Below are 11,238 nucleotides of genomic sequence, written 5' to 3'. Positions count from 1 at the left end.
GATGTTTCTGGCTACAAGTCTTGCATGCTGTGGCATTACAATTTTCGACGGTATGATTGGACCTAAGACAATTGTAACACAGGTTTAGACTCTTTATCAAGTGCCACCGGTCCTGTAAATTAGAACTCAATAGCTTCTCGCAATTTTGAGTAAAGTGTGACTCTTTGCATATATAGCAGTATGTGCGAGTATGAACTGCGTAAGCCGATTGTCGTTGGAAGGTTGGTTGAGATCTCGTAGGCCGATTGCCGTTATGTAATTTATTATCGCAATGCGGTACGTTTTTTTCAATCCTCTTTTCCACAAGGGGTTTGTTAGATTCCAAGATTCTCTCACGCCTATGCAAAAAATCGAGTAGCTGTTCCATAGACGGAGAGGGGTTGAAGCTGACGTGTTCCTTCCACTTCAATCGCGTTTGAGGATCTAATTTTGAAACGATTGCGTATACGGGAAAGGCTTCAAGAAATGGCATGTTTAGAGCTTCTAATGCGCGGTAGTGTTTAGTTACGGTGTTTAATAATTCGCCAAGAGAAAACGCGGATGTGTTCTGACAATTTGGTAGGTCAAAGAATGATTTTATATGGTTATTGGTCACGAATGTCGGGTCATCATAACTTTTTTGTAGAATATTCCACGCGACTTGATAATTCGCGTCTGTAGTCTGAAGCGATTCGATTTTATCCGCTGCCCTTCCGGTTAGGCAGGAACGCAGGTAAATAAGTTTTTGGGAGTTTGTAAACCTTTGATCATTTTCTACTGAAGATTTGAATATGTCACTAAAACTCGGCCACTGCTCATACGAGCCACTAAAGGTTGGTAAACTCAACGCTGGTAATTTTACATTGATTGTGTTAGCGATTGATTGTTGCGCACCGATATTTAAACCTGTCATGTGAGTTTGTATCTGATTAATATTTGAGAAATTATTTGACGTTAATGAATTATTCGTAATAGGGGGATCTGACGAAGGATCTGTGTCTATTTTAATGAGAGTAGCTTGTGCTTTAGCAGAGAGACCAGAGAGCCTCTCTTCGAAATCCGCGCGCAGTGCGTATTCGTTTTCAATTTCATCATCAGAGACAATTTCTTCCAATTCAGACTGAATTTTCTCAAAATTCTCGGAGATCAAGGTTACATCTTTTATTTTACCCTTTAATTCAATGGGGTCGATTTTCGCGATTGATTTTTTCAGAAATTTTTCTAGAACGGTTGATTTTGCTTTCAAACCACCTCTGAGCCGGTGCAATTGTCCGATACGCTTTTCTACACTAGCCATTTTGCAACTGAGATATAATTCTTGGAATGATAAGGGTTGATCACTTTACAAATCAATATGATAGATAACTCAACAATAGACATGCGAGACTCACCGTTCTGGAACTCAGGAACAAACACTTCGCAGAGTTGACGAAATTAAGAATAAGATATGAAGGTAATGAAATATTCACAAAAAAACACTGATAAAGAGCTGAAGTGCAAAACAAAGAAAACACATTCACAGAGAAAACATATTCCTAGAGCAAACACGACTGAAAGCACAGATTTTCAGCACAATTCACTGAATTTAATTTGTTAACTCGTTGACACACGTTGACTCGACGGCTCGGTGATACTCGGTGACTTGATGATACTCGTTGACTCGATGACTGCGATACTCCTTGACTTGATGACACTTTTTAATTGATTACACACGTTGACTCGACGACTCGGTGACTTGATGATACTCGTTGATTCGACGACTACAATACTCCGTGACTTGATGACAGATTTCGACTCGTCAAGTAATCACTCTTTCTCGATCACTTTTAGGGTTGCAAGATTTTGATCGTTGAATCTTCCTTTCTTAATCTCGTTACGTTTAGATATGTGAAGAATCAATGAAGTCCTGCTGTGTCTAGTAGTCGTTATACAGATTCAAAGAATGTTGTATGATAATTCTTTGCTTGTTCTTGATATTGGTACTCGTTCAAACACGATTGATAAGATGATATTCATCCAGAAGTGGCTGGATTCGGCTTCGATGGACCATAATGTTGAGTACGTTGACCATTGATAGCCCAGAAGTTTCGTTATTTAAGGGGATGGACCAACTTCCTCGATTATTGTAGATGGATAGTGCAGACGATAATTCTTCTTATTTAGCTATCACGATTATCCCCGAGCAATGGTTAGATTGAATAGTAGACGGGGTTTGGTTGTAACTATCCTTTAATGAGGTATAAATGTATACAGGATGATATTCGTTATCGGCTCACAATAAAGTGTACTAGTTAATGTCTCGATTGCTACTGAAGCTACATGTTCGTTCCAAGGTGCATAATTTTGGAGTCTGTTCTAACGGGGGGATGACACACTAGGGTGGGGGTAAGAAGACCAAGTAGCCAATTCTAAAAGCGCAGATGCTGTTAAATCCTAAATTTATAAAATGGTGTTGTCGAAGGCCAAACTAGAGGTAGGCGCGGTACGGAAGCTATTGTTCAAAAACCCATTAGGGCTCAGGCTCGACAAGTTCGGCACAGGAATAAGTAGAAATACAAATTCATAAATCCAAGATAACAATACAACCAAATTCTAAAGGTTAGCAAAAGTGTTAACCGGCTCTAAATGACCTTCTCTACTATATCTCAACTCAAGCTTAAATAATAAATTCTTCCTTAAGTTTTATAAATACTATATTACAAATTCTCGCATAACTATACAAATCTCAACACGCACTTATCTTAATTTTCTATTTCACAACTTTGATAACCTTTAAGATAAATAAATGAAATGTTAAAATTCGTACAAGTTTTAGTAATATTAAAAAGTTACACATACTGCAATTCTTTTAAATTTTATTATTATTCTATTTTTTAATATTAAGGTCTAGGAATTTCTCCAATTGCAAGTGGGATCATTTAAACTTGAAAAAATTGTCAATTGTTAATAAATGCCAGCCTAACCTCCTAAAAAAGAGGTATATACCTCATTAATCCAATATTTTGAGGTGTCCAAATTATAAGGTTCTATCTCCGAGAAACCAAATGAAAAGGTGCTATCTCGTGGCGGCCTAATGAAAAGATGCTAACTCGCGTAGCGATATCTCGAAGCTTCATAATTCCATTTAAATTGTATTGTGAAAATCAGCGCCTCCAACTCTGTTGCAACTTTTCATTTGGTTTCTACGAGTTAAAACCTTTCATTTGGTTTTTTCGAGATTAAACCTTTTAATTGTGACACGTTGATATATGGAAAGTTTTATTAAAATCAATTAATTGGTTTTGGCTTTTGGTTCGTCTGCATGTTGAAAATATTACATTTTTAAAATAAATTTACTTTTACTTCATAATATGTTTATAAGGGTGGCTCAAAAACGCTTTTTTGTAGAGAGCAACGATCCCCCCAATTTCATTCCAAATCCGAAAAAAGAAATTCCCTAATTTTTATTTATTTCTTTATTTTTGATTTTAACAGGTGCCGGTTTTGAGTTGAAGTTTCCCATGTAAAATACATGGGACAAAATCACTTTTTTAAGTTTTTAGAATAATTTTTTACGGTTTGAACAAATGTGTCGAGAAAGTATGGAGGCCTGTTGATAATTATCCAACGAAGAATTTTATGTATCAGACATATGGGATTTACACCTTTAACACACCCTCACGAGTACCTGAAAACTACCCTTAAAACAAAAACTTTTAATTCTTCATGAAATCGACCTTTTGAGCACTGCGTTCTCGTTTTTTTTTAAATTAAAAATTAATACTGTTGGTCTAGTGGCATATTTATTATCATTGGTTAATTAATTACACAAGCCCACACAAAAAAAAGCTGTCTGCACGAAACAAGTGACTAGGTTACCCTTATGGATTTTGGGCCGCTGAATCCGAATATGGCCTTAGAATTTGCCCTTCACGTTCCAGTTTACCCCTAGATGCAAAAAGTAGGGAAAAGCCTAGAGATTTTCTAGTCACACAGGCAATACAAAAAAATTTGCCAGCACGAGAGAAGTGACTAGGATACTCTTATGGATTTTGAACTGCTGAATCCAAACATGTCCTCAGAATTTCTCTTAGCCGTCTCAGTTTTCCCCTAGATGCAGAAAATAGGGGGAAACCTAGGGATATTCTATATATTATTTTGATAATACCAGTAAACGTAAGAATAAACGTATTCGTGTCATATTCTTATGTGCCGGGACTCGTAAAGACCAAATTTATCCTAAAAAATTCCCTAATGTGCTTTTCTGTTAACACAGGCCATAAGAAAATTTGCCTGCAAGAAACAAGTGACTAGGCTAACCTTATGGATTTTGAGCCGCTGAATCCAAATCTAGACTCGGAATTTGTCTTGCACATCTCAGTTTCCCTCTAGATGCAGAATATAATGAAAACCCTAGGGATAATTTGCATCTTATTTTGATAATACCAGTATGCGCAAAAAAGACACATAGATATTATATTGTTAAGTGCAACGAGTTGTAGAGACTTAATTTCTACACAGAAATTCTTTAGTATGCCTTATATTTTCTCTTTAGATGCAAAATTTTAAGAAAAGGCTAGAGAATTTCTGGTCACACAGGCCCACCAAAAAAAAGTTGCACGGGACATGTGACTGATTTCGCACGCAAAATTGTAAAGGATATTAGGTTTTTTTATTTTTTCCCGTGTAAATCAATATAATCTGAGAAAGACCTTTAATTTCCCTAGAATTACTCAAGCTAGGGGAAATAGAAGGCATACTAAAGAATTTCTGTGTACAAATGAAGTCTCTACAAGCAGCGCCGGATTACAATTTTTCGGGGCCTGGGGCTAAACCTCGAAAGGGCCCTCTTAAGGGCAGAGAAAATCCCAATTTTGCTGTAAACTTTATTAATTTTCTGGGGACAGGGTTGCCTCAGCCCCCTGGGGCCTAGCGCAATAGACCCAACGTGACCCTCGGTAAATCCGGCGCTGTCTACAAGTCGTTGCACTTAACAATATAATATCGCTGTGTCTTTTTTCGCTCATACTGGTATTATCAAAATAACGCGCAAATTATCCCTAGGGTTTTATATTTTATGCATCTAGGGGAAAACTGAGACGTGTAGGACAAATTCTGAAGCCATATTCGAATTCAGTGGCTCAAAATCCACAAGATTAGCCTAGTCACTTGTCTCGTGCAGACAAATTTTTTGTATGGCCTGTGCGACTAGAAAATTCCTAGGCTTTTCCCTACTTTGTGCACCTGGGGAAAAACTGAGACGTGTAAGACAAATTCTGAGGCTATATTCGGATTCAGTGGCTCAAAATCCATAATGGCAGCCTATGGGGCCATCCATATACCACGTGGACAATTTTGCACCACTTTTTGACCCCCCCCCCTCCCTCGTGGACAGCCGTGGAATTTAGACAAATACCCCCCCCCCCCTGTACTTTGTCCACGTGGACGTATTTTATGAAAATATAGATATTATTAGTCTTTCAAATGTCCAGGACGTCGCGACAATTCCATGGACGTCATTTGAGTACTCACTAAAATTTCAGATTCTTTTGTTTTCATATGTCAACAGTTCGAAATTCGTTGACTGGCTAACAGCTATTTGTGCATTTTGCAACAATGAATCGTTAAACTGGTCGGAGATTCCAATGAAAAAACGTCATTTTAGTACTCTTCAAACCCACGGGGAATAATTGTTTGGATGTTAAAAACTAACAAGAAGTTTGACTGGCAGGTCCTTAGTGGTGCCAAAGTTAACTAACAGACTGTGAAAAATGTCAAAAATTCGAGTGAAAAAACGTAATTTTAGTACTCTTGAAACACATTGGGGATGATTTTTTAGGTGCAAACAACTACCAAGAAGTTTGACTGACAGCTCTTGAATGGTGCCAAAGTTGATTGGCAGGCTGTCAAACATGCCAAAAATTCAAGTGAAAAAACGTGATTTTAGTACTCTTGAAAGCCACTGTTGCGAGCTGTGAATTTGCATAAAAAGTGAGATTTTCGTAGTTTCTTTTTTGATATACATATTATTTTTATAGAAGTATCCTATAAATTAAAATTTTAGTTAACGAAAAGGACAAAACTTTCATCCGGTTGCTGATTAAAATGTCAGTCAACTTTGGCACTACTCAGGAGCTGCCATTCAAATTCTTTGTTTGCTGTTTGCACCAAAACAATCATCCTCAATGGGTTTGAAGAGTACTAAAATGACGTTTTTTCACTCGAATTTTCGATATGTTTGACAGTTTCCCAGTTAACTTTAGCACCACTCAGGAGCTGCCAGTCAAATTCTTTGTTTGTTGCTTGCACCAAAACAATCATCCTCAATGGGTTTTAAGAGTACTAAAATTACGTTTTTTCACTCGAATTTTTGACATGTTTGACAGTTTCTCAGTTAACTTTGGCAGCACACAGGAGCTGCCAGTCAAACTGATTGTTAGTTTTTAGCACCAAAACAATCATCCTCAATGGGTTTGAAGAGTACTAAAATGACGTTTTTTCACTCGAATTTTTGACATGTTTGACAGTGTCCCAGTTAACTTTGGCACCACTCAAGAGCTGCCAGTCAAACTGATTGTTATTTTTTAGCACCAAAACAATCATCCTCCATGGGTTTGAAGAGTACTAAAATTACGTTTTTTCACTCGAATTTTTGACATGTTTGATAGTTTCTCAGTTAACTTTGGCACCATTTAGGAGCTGCCAGTCAAATTCTTTGTTAGGTGTTTGCACCGAAACAATCATCCTCAATGGGTTCGAAGAGTACTAAAGTTACGTTTTTTCACTCGAATTTTTGATATGTTTGAAAGTTTCCCAGTTAACTTTGGCATCACTCAGAAGCTGCCAGTCAAATTCTTTATTAGTTGTTTGCACCAAAACAATCATCCTCCATGGGTTTGAAGAGAACTAAAATGACGTTTCTTCACTCGAATTTTTGACATGTTTGACAGTTTCCCAGTTAACTTTAGCACCACTCAAGAGCTGCCAGTGAAATTCTTTATTAGTTGTTTGCACCAAAACAATCATTCTCAATGGGTTAGAAGAGTACTAAAATTACGTTTTTTCACTCGAATTTTTGACATGTTTGATAGTTTCTCAGTTAACTTTGGCACCACTCAGGAGCTGCCAGTCAAATTCTTTGTTAGGTGTTTGCACCGAAACAATCATCCTCAATGGGTTCGAAGAGTACTAAAGTTACGTTTTTTCACTCGAATTTTTGACATGTTTGAAAGTTTCCCAGTTAACTTTGGCACCACTCAGAAGCTGCCAGTCAAATTCTTTGGTGGTTATTATTATTATTACACCATTAAGCCATTTCCCTTTCGGGGTAGGCGTGACTCACTCGGCAGGGGAAAGGAGTAGTGTGTGGAAGGGATAGAGATTTTTCAGATTGATCCAGAATTCTCGTGTTATTTAAGTAAATAACACGTTCGTTCAGCAACACTGCTCCGACCCAGTTTGCTGATCAATCTCTCTAGCAATCATCCCAAGCGAAGAACCTCACGAAGTCGTTATGTAAGGTTCCCCACTTGGGTCCATTAATAGCCAAGGTCTTTTTAGTTGTTTGCACCAAAATAATCATCCTCAATGGGTTTCAAGAGTAATAAAATTACGTTTTTTCACTCGACTTTTTGACATGTTTGACAGTTTCCCAGTTAACTTTGGCACCACTCAGAAGCTGTCAGTCAAACTTATTGTTAGTTTTTAGCATCCAAACAATCATTACCCGTGGGTTTGAAGAGTACTAAAATGACGTTTTTTCACTCGAATTTTTTACATGTTTGACAGTCTGCCAGTTAACTTTGGCACCACTTAGGAGCTGCCAGTCAAACTTATTGTTAGTTTTCAGCATGTAAACAATCATTCCCCGTGGGTTTCAAGAGTACTTAAATGACGTATATTCACTCAAATTTTTGACGAGTTTACCGATAAATTATTGCAAAATACACCAACAGCTGTTAGTCAGTCAACGAATTTCGAACTGTTGACTATGAAAACAAAAGAATCTGAAAATTTAGTGAGTACTAAAATGACGTCCATAGAATTGTCACGAGCTCCCGGACTATAAAAAGTTTAAAAGGAGCGATGAATTGGCTGCAAAAATTCGAATTAGCTTAGGAACATGAGCTTAAACACGATTTGAATTTGATAGAAAAAGTCGTGAAAAAAATAAAAATAAACATAAAAATTATAATGTGCATGAGCACAATATAAAAATTGGAGTATACCTAGAGTATACCTTGTCTCATTTCAGTATATTTTTCGACAGATTTAGGGAAATGTATATCCACGTGGATTCTAGCTCGACCCTCCCCCCCCGGTCCCCCTCGTGGACAAGCGTGGAATTTTGCCATACAACTTTTTTTTGTGGGTCTGTTCTATTAATTATTTAAACAAATTAAATTTTGTTTAATTTTTTTTTCAAATTAGCCCCCCTCAAAATTATTACTATTAGTCTAGTGGAATGTTTAATAACATTGTTTTATTAGTTTTTAATTGTTTAAACAAATATAATTTGGTTGAATAATTTTTTTTGTAAATTCGTTTTTTCCCTAAAAATTATCACTATTGGTCCAGTGGAATATTTATCAACATTAGTTAATTCATTTTCAATTATTTAAACAAATGAAATTTGTTTATACAAATGAAAATTAATGAACTAATCTTTATATATATTCCACTAGGCCAATAGTAATAATGTTTAAGGAAGAAAAGTATTTTCGAAAAAAATTGTTTAAACAAATTACATTTGTTTGAATAATAAATAATTAATAAACGAATGTTAATCAATACTCCACTAGAATAATAGTAATAATTTTTCGGGGGGGGGGGGCGAATTTTCGAAAAAAATTATTCAAACAAATTCCATTTGCTTAAATAATTAAACATTAATTATTCAATGAAAATAAATATTATACTAGGCCAATATTATTAATTTTAAGTAGAAAAAGACGAGAATACATTGTTCAAAAGGTCGATTTCATGAAGAATTGATATTTTTTGTTTTAAGAGTAGTTTTCGCGTATTCGTGAAGGTGTGTTAGGGGTGTTAAACCCAAATTTCTGATAGATGAAATTCTTCGTTGAATAATTCTTTACAGGCGACCATACTTCCCCGTCCCATTTTTTCAAACCCTAAAAAATTATTCTAAAAACTGGAAAAAATGATTTTTCCCCATGCATTTTACATGGGAAACTTCACGTCAAAACCGCCACCTGTTAAAATAAACAAATAAAAAATTAGGGAATTTCTTTTTTCAGATTTAAAATAAAATGGGGGGGGGGGTGTTGGCCTGTAGCATGCCACCCTCCCGCGTGGACAAAATGTTCTGGCCCAGACCAGACCACCAGGTTTCCAGCTCTGACGCCGCTAGACAGGGGCTGGTCAGCCGCTGGTTATGAGCTGGTCAGCCGCTAGTTACAGGCTGGTTAGCCGCATGTTATTGACTTGTCAGCGGTAAAAGTGTGTAAGCTATAAATTGGTCTGCATAAAAAAAACACGTTTTCAACTCTTCTTTTCTTAATAGATGCCATTACGAATTTATTTTGTCCTGATTAATATGTAAAATCGTAAAATAAGATTTGATTGTAAACATTTTACGATCATAGGCGTAAAATTATATATCCTCTAGACGCCTTTTTGCTAAGTGTTTTTTCTTTAAATATTCCATTATAGCGCATTTCTTAAATTTTTAATAAATATCCTTTAAACTTATACATAATCTTTGCACTTTGCCGAATTCTAATGCACCTACCAAGGTTGGTTAAAATACTTTATAAATGGACTGATATACTCTACTTTTATAGTATTCAAAACCATTATGTTATACGCAGACAATATTTCCCGGTAGGAATTTTGTACGTTTGCCCATTTCGTCCTTCACTACAGATTTTTTTTACAACCGGGTATGAACTTAAACAAAATAACAGTAGTGACACTTACCTCAAGTCAGAGGAAACAAGTGTTTTTTAAGAAGAGTATCTTTTATCATATTGCTATCAGAAATACTTTCAATGATAATCAGGTCATATTCATAAAAAACTGTCATGGTTACTTTTTGTATTTATACTGACAGAACTCTATAATCTTTTATACCATTATTAAATATTCTGTTTTTATTAGATTGATTTTTTATTGCTTTTAAACAACCCGTGTAGAAATTCAAATGGGGAACTAGTCTGGTTCCCGACCATTCGACCCCATTTAAAGTCGGGGGCTAGTCGGGACATCTGACTAGCCCCCGACCAGTAGCGTCACGGTAGATTAAACGGGGTCTGATCCTGGTCGGGGTCTGATCGGGTACTAGTAGGGGTCATATGATAATAAAGCCGCGTGAAATATTAACCAAACTCCCCAAAATTTGTGAAACATTCCCTAAAAGTTTTTCAAAATACTTCTTATTTACGGAAATCTCCATAAACTTTTTAAAATATTATAAGTGCTCAAATTTACCCAAGATTTAATGGGGAACATATCCTACGCTTAAAAATGCATAAATTCATGTAACTAAAATTCCCCAAAATTTGTGGAATATTAATTTTAAAAAAAAACGTCAGATGGAACGCACCAATGGAAGAGCTTCGCTCTGACGGAACCGCCATGTTGGCCACGGTAGTCTCTACTCCAGGTAATAATGCTTCGTTACGTGTAGACTGCTGTCTTAAACACTCAACGCTTCATTTCTGTTGCGCGAGAGGCGTCACGTCGCGCCCTTGCGGATTTTCTTTAAAGCTACCAGTCCAGAACCGCAAGACTCAAATGAAGGTGGTAGCGAAATCTGAACTGCACCTTGCTTAATAGTTTACAATTAGGATACTGCTCTTCACTGATTAATCATAAAATTTTTTTCTTTCCAATTTCAACTACATGAAGGATTAGACTTTATTTACATATGGCAAAGCTTTCAGATCAATTTAAAAATAAGCATCTGTAAAAATTTAGAGTTTTATGACTTTCAGCAGACTTTTCACCTGCATCTATATGTATCTTATCCAATATGGATTTTCTTAAAATTCCATACAAAGGTATTTATAAATGTTCCTAGAAATTCGCAATTTTCTCAAAAATACTACAAAAAAATAAGATTACGTCTTTTTGAAGATTTTGATCGTTGTTTTTATAAAAAGCTGATTTTCGTACAAAATTATTAACTCAATAATTATTATTACTTACTAGTATTACTTATTATCTCGCCGAAAATTCAAACATAAGAATAACCCGACCAGAGCCCCACTAGCTCCCGACCCGAGTATGAAGATTACCCGCACGGAAATTAGTGAA

The sequence above is a fragment of the Belonocnema kinseyi genome, chromosome 2 (assembly GCF_010883055.1).
Source record: "Belonocnema kinseyi isolate 2016_QV_RU_SX_M_011 chromosome 2, B_treatae_v1, whole genome shotgun sequence".
NCBI lineage: Eukaryota > Metazoa > Arthropoda > Insecta > Hymenoptera > Cynipidae > Belonocnema > Belonocnema kinseyi.
This window is presented reverse-complemented; position numbering follows the sequence as displayed.